This window comes from Akebia trifoliata, chromosome 9 (assembly GCF_017979445.1).
Source record: "Akebia trifoliata isolate Shusen 1 chromosome 9, ASM1797944v1, whole genome shotgun sequence".
Taxonomy (NCBI): domain Eukaryota; kingdom Viridiplantae; phylum Streptophyta; class Magnoliopsida; order Ranunculales; family Lardizabalaceae; genus Akebia; species Akebia trifoliata.
Window position 1 is genome coordinate 2,751,025 of NC_141383.1, and position 18,790 is coordinate 2,769,814.

At 37.7% G+C, this 18,790-nt stretch overlaps 1 protein-coding gene across 2 annotated transcripts in view; it reads right to left on the reverse strand.

Annotated features, from left to right (window-relative positions):
• Positions 1-18,790, reverse strand: part of LOC147394070 (major latex protein 146-like) — an 85,176-nt gene that overhangs the window by 57,835 nt on the left and 8,551 nt on the right. The gene's annotated exons all lie outside the window — the stretch shown is intronic.

Here is an 18,790-nt window from a genome sequence, read left to right on the forward strand (position 1 = left end):
TTTAGGTTTCCGAAATATTAATGAAGTGATTCGTCCATTTTTAGATTGATTGAATTAACTCGTATATATCAAGTTGGTGGACCGGCTCATTGGGTGTTCATATTATCAAGTAGATTCATCGATTTTTTTTTTTAGCCAATTTGCAAATATTGGAATTGATCAACTCATGAATTTTTGAATACATGAAAAATCAAAAAAATCTATTTTTCAATTCACTAATATCAAATTGGGTTAACTGATTAATATTGGAATTGATCAACTTATGAATTTTTGAATACATGACAAATTAAGAAATTGATTTTCTCAAGGAAAATCAATGAGTCAACTCACTGATTTTCATGTGCATTGGAAACCGAAATTTCCCATGAAATTGAACAATGAGTTGGCCCACTGATTTTAGGACACGTGGCAACTAAAAAATCGTATTTCTTTGATTAATAGTTTGTGAGTTAACCCATTGATTTTATCCACGTGATAATTTAAAAATCGAATCCTTTTGATCAATAAATGTGTGAGTTAACTCACTAATTTCGATGCACGTGACAATTAAAAAATGTTCTTCAATCAAAATTATCGAGTTTAATCACTGAGTTTGTGTATATTGAAAATCTAAAGCTGAATTTTTCCACGAAATGGACGCATGAGTTGATTCACTGATTTTTTGTATGCATTGGATATTTCAAATTGAAATTTCCTATAAAATCAAGCATGTGAGTTAACTTATTGATTTTAATACACGTGACATTTTAAAAATCAAGATTTATTTGATAAAAAATTTATAGATTTAAAAACTCAGTAATTTAATGCACGTAACGGTTCAAAAATTGAATCTCTTTGATAAAATATCGTCAATGAGCCAATTCACTAATCTTATATACATGGCAGTGAAAATCGATTTCATATTGTTCAAAATATGATCGAGTTGATCCATTAATTTTTGGTGCCATGTATGCCTATTAAATCATGGATTTTCTTAATGTGAAATTCGAGAAATCGTGTAATTTTCGTAGCTATAAGATTTGTTTAGTAAATCCAATGCGATTTGATGATGATTAGACCCTAATTTGACTTTTAGTCCTTGAATGTTGACCGTAGGATATTTTTGGATCACAGTAGAGACTGATCACCTTGATCAGGTAGGTTTGGTGCCTAACACCTTCCGAAACCCGTAACTTGACTCCTTACCCATCTCTTATCCGCGGACTGACTCATATCCATTTGGAGTTAATTTTGATTCCTAAACCTAAACTAGGTGGTGAGTGGTGACTCCCTATTCTTTTAAAAATTCTCGAGATACATAGATCGGACCCCTATCCGCTATTTAGCTGACGACCGCGGTGGTCGAGACGATTTCAGTGACGACTCCACTAGGGACATTTAGGGTAAAACTTGACCCGATCCAAGACTATCCTTAGGTTGACTTTTTCCTCGAGTCAACCTAGTTGACTCAATGAGTCTCTTAGATTAGGCTGGATTTTGTCATTTCTTTCATTGATATGTGATTAGATATGTTTAATTGTTTATCTATATTGATTAGATTGATGATTAGATGTATTTGATTTATATGGTTGGATATTTGCGAAAAATGCCCCGGGCGCACTTTGTCCCTTTGCACACACTCACGAGCATGCATACACATATTTACATAATGTCATGTCCTCATAAACCTAGTAGCCGGATCTAAGCAAACCTGGTCCTTGGGGACACAAGAGACGCCCGTGAACGCTACAACTTCAGTACAGTACCTTCGAATATATCAAATTGGAATACCACGTATTGCTTGACCAAGTAAAACTTAAATAGTATATCGGTGTTTCGGGCTGAAGTAACCTAAGCTTTGTCCTAACCTATCCTCAATCATATAGAAAGCCTAGAACTTAGGTGCGGTCCTATTAGGCCACGACTCGAATCGACCATAAATGTTCCCGGGTTGCTTTTCTCTAAATTAATTAAAAGGAAAGTAGGTGAACCGATCCACACCGCTCAAATAGAACCTACAATATCGGTCCAACGCAATAATTGTAATTGAAAATTTGTGTTGGCCAATCATTTTCCAACCCATTAGCCCAATTAGTACGCTGATCTTTTAGATCAATATACGAGCCGATCGAGGTAATTGATTCAATTAAATGTCAATGAGGTGATATATTATTTTTTTTATCTGTTGGGTAGAATCGGTCTGAATGTGGTAACTGAACTTCTTTTTCTAACCAATTCTATTCAATAAATTGGACCTTTCTTTAAATCAAAATGGTTAAATCACATTAAATATCGTACCAAAAAATGGACATGGCTTGTTTTTAAATATGTCAGTAATGAAAGTTAGTTTTTGGTTAGATGGTTTATGGTGATGTACAATTATTGATGGAAAAAGCTTTAGATGCGTTCATCACCGTCGAAAAGTATAATTTTGGTGCATATGGACTTCAAAGCATATTCTCTCTCAAGTCAATAATTGTCAATTGGAATCTCTTATGTGCCGCGGTCAATTTCTAGGACCCGAATTACCACGTATTCCATTTTGGTTCAGTCACATTTTGTCCAACTCATGAAGATTATTGTAATATTATAGGGATAAACACATTGGGTTCGATGATTCGTCTTCCATCGAAATCCAAATTCACAAAAGAACTCTCGAAAGGATTAGGAGTTAAGCCAAAAAAAGTAAGAAAATTCACAGATCACGATTTACTGAACATGCAGAGACTCCTAGAAGTACACCAAACTCCTGAATAAGAAAATCCTGGGGATTTCGCTCCAGAACCTCACAGGAAGGCTAGGGATTTTACTTTATGTCTGGGGGTATTGTCAACATTTTTTCTGGTTTCATTTAGGATGGGTAATCAGTTATCGGGCTTCTTCGCAGATATTACCGGACAACTTAAAAACAAAGTTAACCTAGTCCCCACAATACTCGCCAAGACTTTTGAGGAATTTCGAGGAAGTCCACATTTACTTTATCTATGGTTATGTATCCGACTTCGCATCGCAGAGTTCCCACAAATCAAGGAAAGTAAATGAGAAAAATTCACAAGAAAGAAAACATTGGTGGACTTTGCATCCATAGAAGACTGGAAAGACTGGCTCTCAAATTTGATTACACAATATGTCAATTGGATAGATTGGGATCAAAAATGGATGAAGGCACCGTGCTTGCTTCAAAAGGGTCTGATCATGTAATGCTCACTAGTCTGCTGAATACATCTTTTTATTACCCAAGGATGATACCAAGACAAATAGGATTTCCTTCATGGATCCTAATGCTCCCGAGAAATCGACATCCTATTAAGGAGCTGACTGTACACTTAGTAGAATACATAGCTACCGCTTGGGACCATCGATTACTTATTGAATCAGAAGATCAACAAGCATTCAAGAAGCAGAAAAGAGAAGTAGAAAAGTATATAGGGTCCTAGATCGAGTCATCTTTGCTTTAAGAGGAGAGTCTCCTTATTTCTTTTGTGTTCGTATTTGTCTCATTGGTACGATTTTTAATTAGAAGTCTCTTTTTATATAAGGCCTTAATTAACAATAAATCACCTCATCAGATATAAGTTCGACTAGCATAACTCATCAATTATAATAATAAAAGCAAATGCTATCAAAAGGGACCAATTCATAATTCACCTTTGATGGGATTTCAGGATACTATTGCGCCCAAACTTAAGTGTCCGCCACCTGGTTGGAGTCGAGAGTCAGGTCGTTTGGAAAGAACATCAGTGCCAGGTAAACCATCAAAAATGGCTTCTGAATCTGAACTCGCGAAAATTCGTAAGATCCTAACAGTCTTTGCAATGGATATGAACAACATAAAAATTATGGTAGAAGTACTAGAACAGATCTCTAAGTCAACAAAAGACCAGTCTAACGAACAAAGGGGCAAGGGATCGGAAGGTAGCACAGCTAAGAATCTGGATGAGATTTATGAGCTTGACGAAAATGATGAGCATTTTAATGAGAATCCAATGTTAGCCAACAGAATGACTCAGTTGGAAACAGTCGTGAAGAACATAAAAGGGATTGATGAAATTACCGCAGGAATAAAGGCTTTGAATCAAATCCCTAAGATTCGTCTACCCGAGAAGTTTGTTATGCCAGAAATAGAAAATTTTAATGGAGTAGGCTGCGCAAAAACGCATCTCAAGGTATATGTTACCAACATGTGCACAATGGACCTCAGTGACGAACAAATGACATTATTGTTCCAGCGTACTCTATCAGGATCAGCGCTACGATGGTTAATGTCCAAAGATTCAACTGTAATAGGGACATGGAAAAATATGTCAAGGATATTCTGGCACCAGTACAAGTACAACACTGAAATCGAAATTTCTCGAAGGGATTTGGAATCTACTAAGGAGAAGAGTGGAGAAACATTTACTGATTTTATTAGTCGCTAGAGGGCTAAGGCTGCACAGATGTGGGATAGACCATCAGAAAAGGCACAAGTGGCAATCATCTTGAAAAACCTCTCGCAGGGGTATGCTCAACATTTAGTTGTCCAGTATCTCCCTACATTTGAATCCCTGTTACAAGCTAGAAGCCAACTTGAGGATGCTTTTGCCTTTAGGATCCTTTTCAACTCTTTTGACAACAAAGCCAAAAAACTTTTCACTAATTCCAAACCCAACATTACCCATGCCTATATAGCCAACACGTCCACCACCCCAATTCAACCCCCAGCTCGAACCAATAATCAAGCAAATTCGGGTAGAGCCCCCCTCGACAGTTCACAAATCTAGGGATGACCCTCACTGTAGCCTTCCAAAAACTATTGAAAAAAGGGCTCTTCACCCCTCTCCAACCTCGACCTTTGCTAAATCCCCTACCAACTTCACATAACCCTAACGTCTTTTGCGAATTCCATCAAAGCCCTGGTCATCATACTGACCGTTGCATCTCTCTCCGCCATGTCATCCAAAATCTCATTGATGATAAAAAAAAGTCATCATTCCTACCCCAACACAGCCAAATGTCACTACCAATCCACTACCTACATATCAATATCTGCCAACATTAATATGATTTCAAACACCCAACTATCATTTGACCCAGTCTCTCTCATCCATCCAATCTACGCCAAACCACCCAGTTATCCCCTTATTGGAATAGCCTTCAATAACGAAGTCTATGCCACAAGGTGTAAGCCATTTGATCTAGTTGAATATGAATCATACTGTCTATCCCCACCTCGCTATGATAGCTCATCATATACCAGCTACCTCTTGGCACAAATGATCTCGAAAAATTCATTCTCTATAACAAACGAAAATCCTTACATATTGGTCGAAGAAGACGAGTCATTTCCACTCTCTTATGATGAAGTCAAGCACATGACACGGGGAGGGAGAGTCATTAAGCCACCGGAACTCAGCGCTGACAATCCAACAGCTTTGGCAAGAAAGGAAAAAGTAGACCCCATCTAGGAAACAATTGAAGAGGATGATGTTGTGATCAAACAGCTAAAAAAGGCAGGCGCCAACATTTCCTTTTGGGGTTTGCTCATGGCCTCCACAGCTCACTGGGAAGCTGTTCTCAAAGCATTAAGCGCAGCCCAAGTTTTCCTCGACACATCCCCTGATCAACTAGCTAGTATAGTAGGGGCAACCTACGTCGAGAATAGTTTATCTTTCTCAAACTCAGATCTCCCGAAAGAAGGGCCGAGCCATACAAAGTCACTACATATCACCATTGACAGTAACAGAATGAGAGTCATTCCAGTTTTGGTAGATAATGGAAGCGCACTAAATGTCTGTCATTTGAAGACCGCAACTTGCCTCGGGTTCAAAACAGAAGACTTCAAACCAACTAGCCAAGGTGTTAGAGCTTACGATAATACAAAAAGGGATGTACTAGGGACTTTGCAGCGACGAATATCCACGGGTATAGTAGACTTCCCTGTGGAATTCCAAGTCTTGGATATTCAGTCATCCTTCAACCTATTACTAGGGAGATCGTGACTGTATCAGATCAAGGCCGTACCTTCTACTTTGCATTCGAAGATTAAATTTATCAAGGACGGTTTGGTGATCACACTTCATGGGGATGCCGAAATTATGGAGATTATGAACGAAATAGAAATCAAAGATAAGTCGCTGCCTGAAATTGAACCCGAACAGAAAGAAATACAACTCAGTAGGTTTGAATTTGAAAATATTCATTCTGTTCAGTGGGATAATTCTACAAAAGAGCTCGTTCCTATCGATAATACATTCGGTTTTTGTGTGGCCAGCATGTTCAAAAGCATGAGATTCTTCACAAGCATGGGTTTGGGTCGTAGACAACAGGGGATCAAAGCTGCACCAGTCATTCAAGAAGTAGTTGGGACATTCGGATTGGGGTACGAACCTACAAAGAAGACTGGGCCCGATATTGGAAGATAAGGAAAGATAAGACGAATGCGATGAGGCAAGGGCATGTCATCGATCTAATGAACATGAAGCCTTATCTAAAACCCTGAATGGGCACTTTGTGAAAGTAGGGAAAGATTTCCCTTATTGTGGTTTTCCAGAATCCTTTATCGACCACGTCACGAGTACTCGCCAACCAGGATTTGAGATTTTCTTTGGGATGGGTTAGCCTAACAAGGAAGAAGATAGAGCATCTGAAGAATTCGAAGGAGTAGGTGATTGGCAGACAACCGTAGATTCACTCAATATCGCTCAGATATTTCTCGAAGAAGAAAACGTGTCAGTCTTGTTAGTTAAAAGTGGTGCTCAAAACCCATAGTCTGTAATCAAACCTACAGTCAGGTCTCCTTCCAATTACCATGTTATGAGTCATTTGCTATATGTTGGGTCTAGTCATGATGAGTCTGTCGAGATCGTAGTAAGTCCTGTCACCCCATCTATTTTTAATGAAATAAAAGAAGTTTCTAATTACCCCGAGTGTAATAATGATTTAATTGATAATCTGAATTCGAAGGATGAATCTTCTGATAAAGAAATTCCTATCGAATTAATTAAACTACTTGAACAAGAAGATGAACGTCGGGCTCAACCTGTAATGGAAGAAACAGAACTAGTCAATCTTGGGACTAAAGATAATCCTCCAGAGATTCAAATTGGAGTCACCTTATCTCCTGAGGAACGCGAAGGGATAGTGGATTTACTCATAAACTTCAAGGATGTATTCGCGTGGTTGTATAAGGACATGCCAGGAGTAAGTACGGATATTGTTCAACATCGAATTCCATTGCATCCAGATGCTCGGCCAATAAAGCAGAAACTCTAACGTCTGAAGCAAGAATGAACTTTGAAGACTAAGGAAGAGGTTACTAAGCAGATCAATACTGAATTCTTGGAAGTAGTAGAGTACCCAAAATAGATCGCTAACGTAGTTCTAGTTCCTAAATAAGGTTAGTCCAAAGGATAACTTTTCGTTGCCTCACATAGATATATTAGTCGATAATACAGCAGGGCACGCCATGCTTTCGTTTATGGATGGATTTTCGGGGTACAACCAAATAAAGATGGACCCTCGCGACATGTAAAAGACAGCATTCATCACACAATGGGAAACATTTTGCTACAAAGTCATGTCTTTTGGTTTGAAGAACGTTGGGACTACCTATCAAAGGGTAGCTACGACCTTATTGTATGACATGATACACAAGGAGGTCAAGGTCTATGTGGATGACATGATAGTGAAATCCAAAGAACGATTGGGACACGCCGCTGCACTAGAGAAGTTTCTTAAAGGATCCAAAAATAGCAGTTACGCCGTAACCCTAAAAAATGCGTATTCGGAGTGACCTCTGAAAAATTACTTGGATTCGTAGTCAATCAAAGGGGGATCGAAGTAAACCCTGAAAAAATCAAAGCTATACAAGAAATGACACCTTCTAAGACTAAAAAGCAGAATCAAGGATTCTTAGGCATAATTCAATATATAAACAGATTTATTGCTCCAACTCATTAATGTGTACGAACCTATATTCAAGCTTCTCAAAAAGAACGAACCGACAGTATGGAATGAGCAATGTCAAAAAGCCTTCGACCAAGTTAAGGAGTATCTCTCAAATCCACCCATTTTGGTTCCACCTACCCAGGTGAACCTCTTCTCCTTTACTTGTCAGTCATGGAAGAAGTTATGGGATGCATGTTGGCACAGTACGACAATGACAGTCACAAAGAGAAGGCCATCTACTATATCAGCAAGAAGATGTTAGAGTATGAACGAAAGTATTCAACTCTCGAAAAGACCTGCCTACCACTAGTATGGTCTACTCAAAGGCTTCTGCACTATATCCTCTCTCATTCAGTCATTCTATTATCTTGGATGGACCCCCTAAAATATCTCTTCGAGAAGCCGGCATTGACAGGTAGAACTACACGTTGGTTGTTGTTATCAGAATTCGATATTATGCATGTTATGCAAAAATCTGTCAAGGTAAGAGCAATAGCAGAATACTTGGCTGCTCATCCAGTGGTAGAAGGAACAAGACCTACCGATCAATTTTCATATGAAAACATCCTAAACCTTAAAGAAGAGTCGCGAGATAGAGTATGGCAGTTATACTTTGATGGTGCAGCGAATCAGAATGGATTTCGAATAAGGGCAATCTTGTTATCTCTCGAAGGATGCCACATTCCGATTGCTGTTAAGCTAGCTTTCTCCTATACTAATAATACAGCTGAATACGAAGCATGCATCATTGGGCTCAAGGCTACTTTGAATCTGGGTATCACAGAAATTGAAGTATTTGGAGATTCAGCATTGGTTATACATCAATCGTTGGAATAATGGAAAACTAAGGATGTGAAATTGAAGCCCTATCATGAGTATCTACTAAATTTAGTAAGGAAGTTCAAAGCCATCTTGTTCCAACATCTTTCAAGGGAAGAAAATAGATTCGCTAACGCTCTGACTACTCTTTCTTCCATGATCCATTTGCCTTTAGGCATGGAACTAAGGCCCATCATCGTCAAAATCAAAGATTAACATGCTTATTGCCATCAGGTCGACATCGCTACTTGATTCCCTAACGGAAAGCCATGGTACACTGATATCCATAAAGTATTGGAAAAACAAGAATTTCCAGTTGAAGTGTCAAGCAAAGAACAACAAACCCTACAGAGATTTGCATCCCAGTTCATCCTGTGCGCAGGAAACTTAAAGAAGAAGTCTAATGATGGAATTCATTTTTCATTTGTTGATGAAAATCAAGATGAACGATTAATGGAAGAGTTGCATTCTGAAGACTGTGGACCACATATAAGTAGAAAGATGCTAGCCAAACGAATTATGAGACAAGGGTATTATTGGCCAACAATGGAAACAGATTGTCATCACTTAATCAAGACCTATCATAAATGTCAAGTACATGCTAACCTCATACATGTACCTCCATCTTAGTTAGTTGATTTAACTTCGCCATGGCCATTTTCTATTTGGGGAATTGACATAATTGGGAAAATCACACCTAAAGCATCAAATGGACATGAGTACATTCTTGTGGCCATAGATTATTTTACAAAATGGGTAGAGGCCACCTCATATGTTGTTCTCACTACATCCAAAGTTGCCAAGTTCGTCCAAACACATATTATCAATCGATATGGGGTACCTTCTAAACTGATCTCTGATAACGGCTCACATTTCAAAGCTGAGTTTATTTTCCTGTGTTCAAAATTAAAGATCCGAAACCACAAATCATCACCCTACCGTCCCCAGACTAACGGAGCAGTTGAAGCAGCCAATAAGATTCTCTCAAAACGATCATCATGAAGATGTGTCAATTGCATATGGATTGGTCTGAAAAATTACCATTTGCGCTATGGGCATACCGTACCCCGATACGATCTTCCACCGGAGTCACCCCTTATTCACTAGTGTACGGAATGGAAGCTATCTTACTAGTTGAAATGGAAATCTCGTCCCTTAGGATTCTAATGGAAAGTCAGTTATCAGAAGCAGACTGGGTTCGTCACTGGTACGAAGAGTTGAACTTAATCGATGAAAAATGACTTAGAGCTTTGTACCATGTGCAAGTTTATCAGAGAAGAGTCGCTCGAGCATTTGATAAAAGGGTTAAAGTTCGCGACTTACAAGCTGGAGACCTCGTACTCAAAGAAAATCGAGCACCCATCTTCTATCCTAGAGGTAAATTCAAGCCCAATTGGGGAGGTCCTTTTATTATCAAAGAGATACTACCTGGGAAAGCTGTCAAACTCCAAGATCACGATGGCGTCGAATTACCAAAATCGACAAACCTTGACCAGATCAAGCGGTATTACATTTGAGGAGGCCATCTTCGGTCGAACCAACTTTCCTGTCACCTAGTTAAATATCTCCTTTCTCAGCCCCTTGCAGCCATCTTAAAAATAAAAAAAATCATAAAATCATAAAGCCTTTTTTTTTCTTTCTCAGCCCGATCACCTAACCTAGGGGAGGGAAATGTTCGAACTACATTTTGATCTGATCCCAAAATTTTGGGGTACGTAGGCAACCTGAGAAGTTATTTCAGGCCCGACTAGTTCAAAAAATAAAAAATATGTTCCCCACAAAGAAAAATTGTCAAAATGGGGAAGGAAAAGAAAACTATTTTTAAAGAAATGCCACACAAGGGGCATTCGGGTTCTTGAGCCTCAAGTCTCCTTTCTTTCTTAGCCTACTCCTAAGCCCACCTCTGGATGTCCTCCTAAGTACTGCACGGAAAGGTCGAGGAAAATAACAAGTGTGATCAGACAGTAACTCCAGAAGTTCAAAAAAAAAAAAAAAACCTGTTAAGTTGAAAACTCGAAAAGGTGACTTAGGCAAAATTTAAGACAAGCTCGCAAGGTTAAAAATCTGAAAAGACGGCCTTGGCAACAGTCAGAGCAAGAAAAAAGAAATTGTATGCTCGCTAGATTAAAAACTTAAAAGGGCAATCTAGGTAAAAGGTAGAGCAATCGAAAGAAAATCTCTATTGAGCCGAGAATTTGAAAAGATGAGCCGAGTCAGAACATCAGAAATTTGAAATGACCAAGCTTCAATACCCAGTTTAAGTCAGGCAAAGACTTAAAAGCCACATGTATCTCATTTACGACTGGTTTGGAAAAGTTTACTTTCCTAAGCAAGCCAAAAGGGAAGAACGTGATCTCCAAGATGAATCTCAAAAGTGAATATTTGTTCCCAACAGATGAACCTGACTCATGATCTTCAATAAAATCGAAATTAAAAGTGAATCCTTATTGCATTTGTGGTAATCTAAGACTTTTAATTTTCATATTGAGGGGCACTTCTCCTTTTGTTTGAAAGCATATTTATTTTCCCCCTACATTAAGGGCATGTCATTTCAAAATATATTCAATTATCCCCAGTGTAATGTCTTATCAAACTAGGGCATTTTTTGTTCTGAAGCCTGATCAACTCCAGCCCCAAAGGATATGGAAAATTTGAAATTAAAGGTTCCCCTTTCGATAGCATTTTTTGAAAATCCCTGAGGTTCAAATGTTGACCTGACCATTTAAAAAAAGAAATTATTAAAAAAAAATGATTCCTGTGGAGTGAGATTTTTGCTCCAACATTTTACTCAGACCTGCTCAGATTTTGCTCAGACCCGCTGAGATTCTTTCTAGGATTTTACTCAGACCTGCCGAGATTCTTTCTCCGATTTTGCTCAGACATCGCCGAGGGTTTTCTCGGATTTTTCTCAGACACCGCTGAGGGTTTTCTCGGATTTCACTCAAACCGACTCAGATTTTGCTCAGACACCGCCGAGGATTTTCTCGAATTTTACTCAGACCTACTCAAATTTTGCTCAGACCTGCCGAGATTCTTTCTCAGATTTTGCTCAGACACCAATGAAGGTTTTCTCGGATTTTGCTCAGATATCGCCGAGGGTTTTCTTGGATTTTGCTCAGACCTACTCAGACCTGCTGAAATTCGTCTCAGACTTTACTCAGATCCATTGAGATTCGTCTCAGACTTTACTCAGACCGACTTAGATTTTGCTCAGACCTGCCGAGATTCTTTCTCGGATTTTACTCAGATACCGTCGAGATTCGTCTTAGATTTTACTCAGACCTATTCAGATTTTATTCAGACCTGCTAAGTTTATGCTCAGATTTTACTCAGTTTTATCTAATTTTCTAAAAAACATGCTGCACGAATTTTTATGTTCATCACTACACAATGTCACACCCGTGCACTCGCATTGCATTCGCATTAGTCAAGGAGAATTTTTCAAAATTCAAGGATCTGACATTTTTCCAAAGAAAGGTTATCCTCAAGGATCTGGACACTTCAACAAATTATCTAATCAGACTGCAAAATGGACTGTGCTTAGCTTTGGCATTCGGATGTCGTACTATCTACCACAATAGATTGGGCATCTAGTTTGCTTCCATCCTCTGTCAAAGAGGGGCATCTGTAGACACCCTACTTTTGCATCTGCCTAATTCGACAATTCATCACCCGATTTTAGTAGATTCCTAATGATGAACATAAAAGAACTCGAAGCCTTGTGAGTACTACTAGATTCCTTCTGTTTCTAGTCTTTTCATCCCCCCTACTCGTCACGATTCAACATAGAAAGTTACGCACGCTTAGGATCGATACATCTTACACCCAACTTAGCAAGCACGTACGCATAGGTTCGCTACACAGCTCGATAACTTAGAAACCTCGTTACGCTAGAAAAATATGGATTTGAGACTTAGAAATAATCACTGGGACTGAAAGAAACCTCACGATGAAATCCCTAAAAATCTGTAAAAATCACAAAAATGATGAAAATACCCTTTATAAATTTTGGATCTTCGAAAAGTCTTAAAAGTACCTCCATTGTACTCAGAATGTGATTTCGAGTCTAATGGGACCCAAATCGATGAAAACAGATAAATTTGTAAAAAATTATCAAATGACGAAAATACCCCTCATAAACTTTTGACCTCTGAAAAATCTCGAAAATACCTCCATTGCACTCAGAATGTGATTTCGAGTCTAACGAGACCCAAATCGATGAAAACAGAGAAGTTCGAGAAAAATCTTTAAAAATTGCCAAAAAGACCAAAACGCCCCTTAACGTCCAAATACAATTTAGAGATCCCGATCCCTAGGACAATGTAATAACAATTGAAATCCAATCTAAACTAAAAATAAAACTCAAACAATTCAAATTAAAAATCCAATCAATTAAAATTAAAATCAAACAATTAAAATTAAAAATCAAACCATTAAAATTAAAATTGAACAATTAAATCCAATCAAAAAATTTTCAAATTAAAAATAATAATAATGAAAAAAAAAAATTCGACCAACCAAAATAAAAATTTCAAGTAATCAACCATTAAAATTAAACTCAAATTCTATCAATAAATTTAAAATTTAAAATCGAACCCAATCTAAAATCAAATCAAATCAACCAACAACCAATACTAAAATCAAAATTCAAATTAAATTTTAATCGAATAATCAAAATTTAAAATCAAATTGAAATCAAACCAAATGTAAATTCAAATTAAAACATTAAATTCAAATCAAACTGTCGACAACTTTGAAATTCAAATTTTAATCAAATCAACTAATCAAAATTCAATGGGAGTAAATTATTGTAGTACAAGTAGCGTGGAATCCCCCTATCTCATTCTTCTAAAAAATAAATAAATAAATAAACTAACAAAAAAAAAAAACAACCCACGTTTTTCTCTTCTTCTCCAACACACTCCTTCTACCCCACATCCTCAATCCACTTCTTCACCAATGAGCTCAACCCTCTCTCCCTCTTTCTTCCCCACTCCTTCTCCAACTCTCTCCATCACTCTCCACTCCATAACCACCCACTCTCCTAACTACTTCCATCTCTCATTCTCTTAACTATAAAAGAAAACCAGCAGATTGTAAAAAGGGGTAGCAGCCATTAAACAACAAAAAAAAAAAAAAAAGCCAACCCTCTTCACGTTTCTCTCTACCAGCCCCCTCTCTGTCTTTTTCACCTACACTCCATAGCAGCCCTTGCAGCAACGTCATTTGTCACGACTCCTTTCTCCAACCATCCCTACTATACTCCCTCTTCTTCTCCATTAAAAAAATCTGCAACCTCACCTCCATCTCCAACAGCCCAAACCTCCATTAAACACCTACATTCTCATCTCCCTCATCTCTCCATATCTCCCACGTTCTCTCTTGCACAGATTCCCCTACACTCTCAGGCATCTCTCTTCTATGTTCCTTCTTTCTTAGACTTTCTCTTTTCTCTGGTTCTATCAGCAAAAATAAAATAACAAAAGTAAAAACAAAAGGAGGACGAGCCATTGAAAAAAGAAACACAGCCATCCTCATCAACATCCCAGCCCTCTCTCACTCTCTCTACATTCCCTATTTGCTACAACAGCCCTCCCAACCTCTCTATCAGTCTCTCCACTTCCTCCTTTCAGTGAAAAAAAGCTTGTAGCCATCATCTTCCCTACAAAAACAGCAACTACTTGAGGAGGAGGACGTGTTGATTAGGAGGCTTTTGAATAATAATTTAAAAAAAAACAACAATGCTCCGTCCATAACAGCCACACCAGCCCATCTCTCTCTCTCTCACATTTTGTTTGGAAGATCACCATAAGACAGCAGCAACCGTCCACCATTACAAGGACGTTTTTCTATTTATTTTTGTTACTCTCCATTTTAAAAAAATTAAAAAACTGCAACATCTCAAGTTTTTCTGTTGAAAAACCGTTGCTGCATTTTCTCCATTGCTGCCCAACGCCCAATCCATTTCTCTCTCTCTCCCTACTGCAAGTGCTCATAAGTCTAGGGGTCATACATGAAGGAATTGATTCGCCGTTCACCGATCAATAGGTAATTTTTTTTATTTATTTTATTTTCGTTATTGCTTCATCTTTATTTTTCATGGCATGTTTCTTTGGATGTATTGGCATAATAAGGAGAAATTTTTCCCTTCTTTTCTTTTATTTGTCCATGCATACCGATAGGAGTAGAGGAGTTATGTTTTTATCATTTATTTGTTTTAGCATATATTGGTGTGGTTAAGATTTTTTTTTTTTTTTAAGGGTGAGTTTCCATGTTTTGTTTTTTTTGTTTCTTTTTTTTTTTTACATATCAATAAGGTAGGAGAATATGTATATTGTTAATTTGTTCATGTTTTATTCCTTTGCATGTTGATAAGTTAGGAGTATTTTTTATGCCTCTGTTTTGTTTATTTATTTTTTTATTTTATTTTTTTATTTCTATTTTATTTTTATTTTTATTATTTTTCATTTTATTCTCGGTTTCATTGTTTAAATGCCTCCGAATTAATTCATGGAATTTTGGAGTATATGTGGCATTAATGGCAACTTTTAAGTTTCTGAAATATTAATGGAACGATTCGTCCATTTTTAGATTGAATGAATTAACTCGCATATATCAAATTGGTGGATCGGCTTATTGGGTGTTCATATTATCAAGTTGATTCATCGATTTTTTTTTTTTAGCCAATTCGCAAATATTGGAATTGATCAACTCATGAATTGTTGAATACATGAAAAATCAAAATAATCGATTTTTTCAATTTGCTAATATCAAATTGGGTTAATTGATTAATATTGGAGTTGATCAACTGATGAATTTTTGAATACATGACAAATTAAGAAATCGATTTTCTCAAGGAAAATCAATGAGTCAACTCGTTGATTTTCATGTGCATTGGAAACCAAAATTTCCCATGAAATTGAACAACGAATTGGCCCACTGATTTTAGGACACGTGGCAACTCAAAAATTGTATTTCTTTGATTAATAATTTGTGAGTTAACCCACTGATTTTATGCACGTGATAATTTAAAAATCGAATCCTTTTGATCAATAAATGTGTGAGTTAACTCACTAATTTCGATGCACGTGACAATTAAAAATTTTTCTTCAATCAAAATTATCGAGTTTAATCACTGAGTTTGTGTACATTGAAAATCTAAAGCTGAATTTTCCCACGAAATGGGCACATGAGTTGAGTCACTGACTTTTTGTATGTATTGGATATTTCAAATTGAGATTTCCTATAAAATCGGGCATGTGAGTTAACTCATTGATTTTAATACACGTGACATTTCAAAAATCAAGATTTATTTAATAAAAAATTTATGGATTCAAAAACTCACTAATTTAATGCACATAACGGTTCAAAAATCGAATCTCTTTGATAAAATATCGTCAATGAGCCAATTCACTAATCTTATATACGTGGCATTGAAAATCGATTTCATATTGTTCAAAATATGATCGAATTGATCCATTAATTTTTGGTGTCATGTATGCCTCATTAAATCATGGATTTTCTTAATACGAAATTCGAGAAATCGTGTAATTTTCGTAGCTATAAGATTTGTTTAGTAAATCCAATACGATTTGATGATGATTGGACCCTAGTTTGACTTTTAGTCTTTGAGTGTTGACAGTAGGATATTTTTGGATCGCAGTAGAGACTGATCACCTTGATCAGGTGGGTTCGGTGCCTAACACCTTCCGAAATCTGTAATCTGACTCCTTCCTTATCTCTCTGATTCACGGACTGACCCATATCCATTTAGAGTTAATTTTGGTTCCTAGACCTAAACTAGGTGGCGACTCCCTATTCTTTTAAAAATCCCCAAGATACGTAGATCGGACCCCCTATCCGCTATTTAGCGGATGACCGCGGGGGTTGAGGCGATTTCACCTAGTACCTTGAGATTTGACCTTGGAATTTGTGTTAGTGTTTGGCGAAGCACCAAAACTAGACAGGTACAGTTCACGACTACGTCAAACAGTTTTCTACCTTAATACTTGATATCCATGACATATTAGAGAAAAATAAGTTGTTCTCAGTCCAAGAAAGGCTCAAGCCTTAGGTTCAGACAGAGCTCCAAAGGCAACATGTGCAAGATCTCACATCTACAATTGCCATAATCGAGCGATTGATTGATTATATTCTCACGAAAGGGAACAAACAAAATGTACACCTTCACTCAAAGGGGTACTTGTAGCAACATGTGCACATTAAGATGTCTTCAAATGGTAAGAATAGAGGGCACAGACATAGTTCTAGTCAAGGATCCCAACGGAATTCCTCTCCTTCACAGAATAGAAGTACCTCGATTGCCAAGCACCGCCACAAGCTTAAGTGCATGATATGTGATGGTCCTCACAAGACATTTAAATGTCCATAGCGGAGTAAGTTGAATGCATTATTAGCTTCCCGTAGTGATCCTAGTCACGAGAGTACGAGTAGGCAAGATGATGAAAATTCTCTTCATATGGGAGCTATGCATTTATTGAATGCAATTAAACAGATATCTAAAACTCAAAAAAATCGTCAACGGAAGGATCTTATGTATGTTGATATTGAAGTTGGTAGCAAGACCACCCAAGCAATGGTTGATACAGGAGCTACGCGCAACTTCATTAACCTTGCAGAGGAGAAGCATCTCAATATCCAGTTAGATAAAAGTTCAAGCCACATGAAAGCTGTAAACTCCCAAGCCACTCCTATCCAAGGGTTGACCAAGTCAATGTCCATCAAAATAGGCACATAGAAGGGTAAGCTTGATTGACTCGCAGTTTCTCTTGATGAATTTAAAGTTATCATTTGGATGGATTTCTTACGACAGAACAAGGTTGTACCAATGTCATTCACCAACACATTAGTCATGCTAGGTGAATGTCCAAGCTTCATTCCTGTCTCTATCGACAAGGAAGAGAGAAAGGTGATTTCAGCCTTTCAGTTGAAGAAAGATGAGCAGCCGTACATTGCTACCTTACGAGTTGAACTTGAAGATCAAGATCATAGTTCAACTCCCACACAGGTAATGACAAAGTTTGATGATGTGATGTCGAATGAGCTTTAGAAGGTTCTACTACCACATAAATCGATAGGTCATCAAAATGAACTGCTACCTGGTACCACGCCTCTTACGAGGGGGCCTTACAGGATGAATCCTCTAGAACTAGGTGAGTTATGCAAGCAGTAGAAGAAGTATGGTAGGTCATTGTGACGTGGTGTCGATTATTGAGCATCAAACAAGATCTCTATCAAGAACAAGTATTATATCCAACGGATTCCAACTTATTTAATAAACTTGGAACAACCAAGTACTCTTCAAAGTTGGGTTTGAGATCAAGTTACTGTCAAGTTCAGGTTGTAGATGAAACCTCTCAGTTACTTCACAGGAATGCCATCAAGAATTGGGGTGTGCCCAAAAGCATTGTTAACGTTAGAAATTCAAGGTTCATAGGAAAGTTATGGGACGAACTGTGCAGATTACTTGGGTTTCAACTTGACCTTTCAACTAGTGGGCATCTTCAAACAGATTGACAAACGAAGAGATTCAATTCCATGTTGGAGTATTTGAAGCATCTTGCCAGTGCCAAACCCTACAAGAGACAGAGTCCAAGGACGTATAGGTTTGCTAAACTCTGGTTACCAACAGGTTATGCAACATTCACCCTATCTTCCATGCAAGAAGTCTCAAGTCGTACCATACAAATCCTACACGCAGGATTCCAACACGTATATCTTCTCATTCAGTTATTCAGCCAAAGCGTGTTGTCGACAAAGTTTTTGATAACGTCAAGTCAGCAGCAATTTGAGCTAGCAACAGTAACAACAGTACGTGGAATACCTTGTCACATAGAAGAACATGCTAGAATGTAAAGCTACATAGGAGAGTGCAGAGAACCTGCTACCTTTCAAGTAGAAGATTGAAGGTTTGTCAGGGCTATACAATGAGGACGTCTACAGAATGGGTGGGGGAGACTGTGATGACTATACATTATGTCACCTAGATTTAGGTGTAGCTCATCCTAAAGTCACCTGGGAGCACCATGTAACACTATGTAAG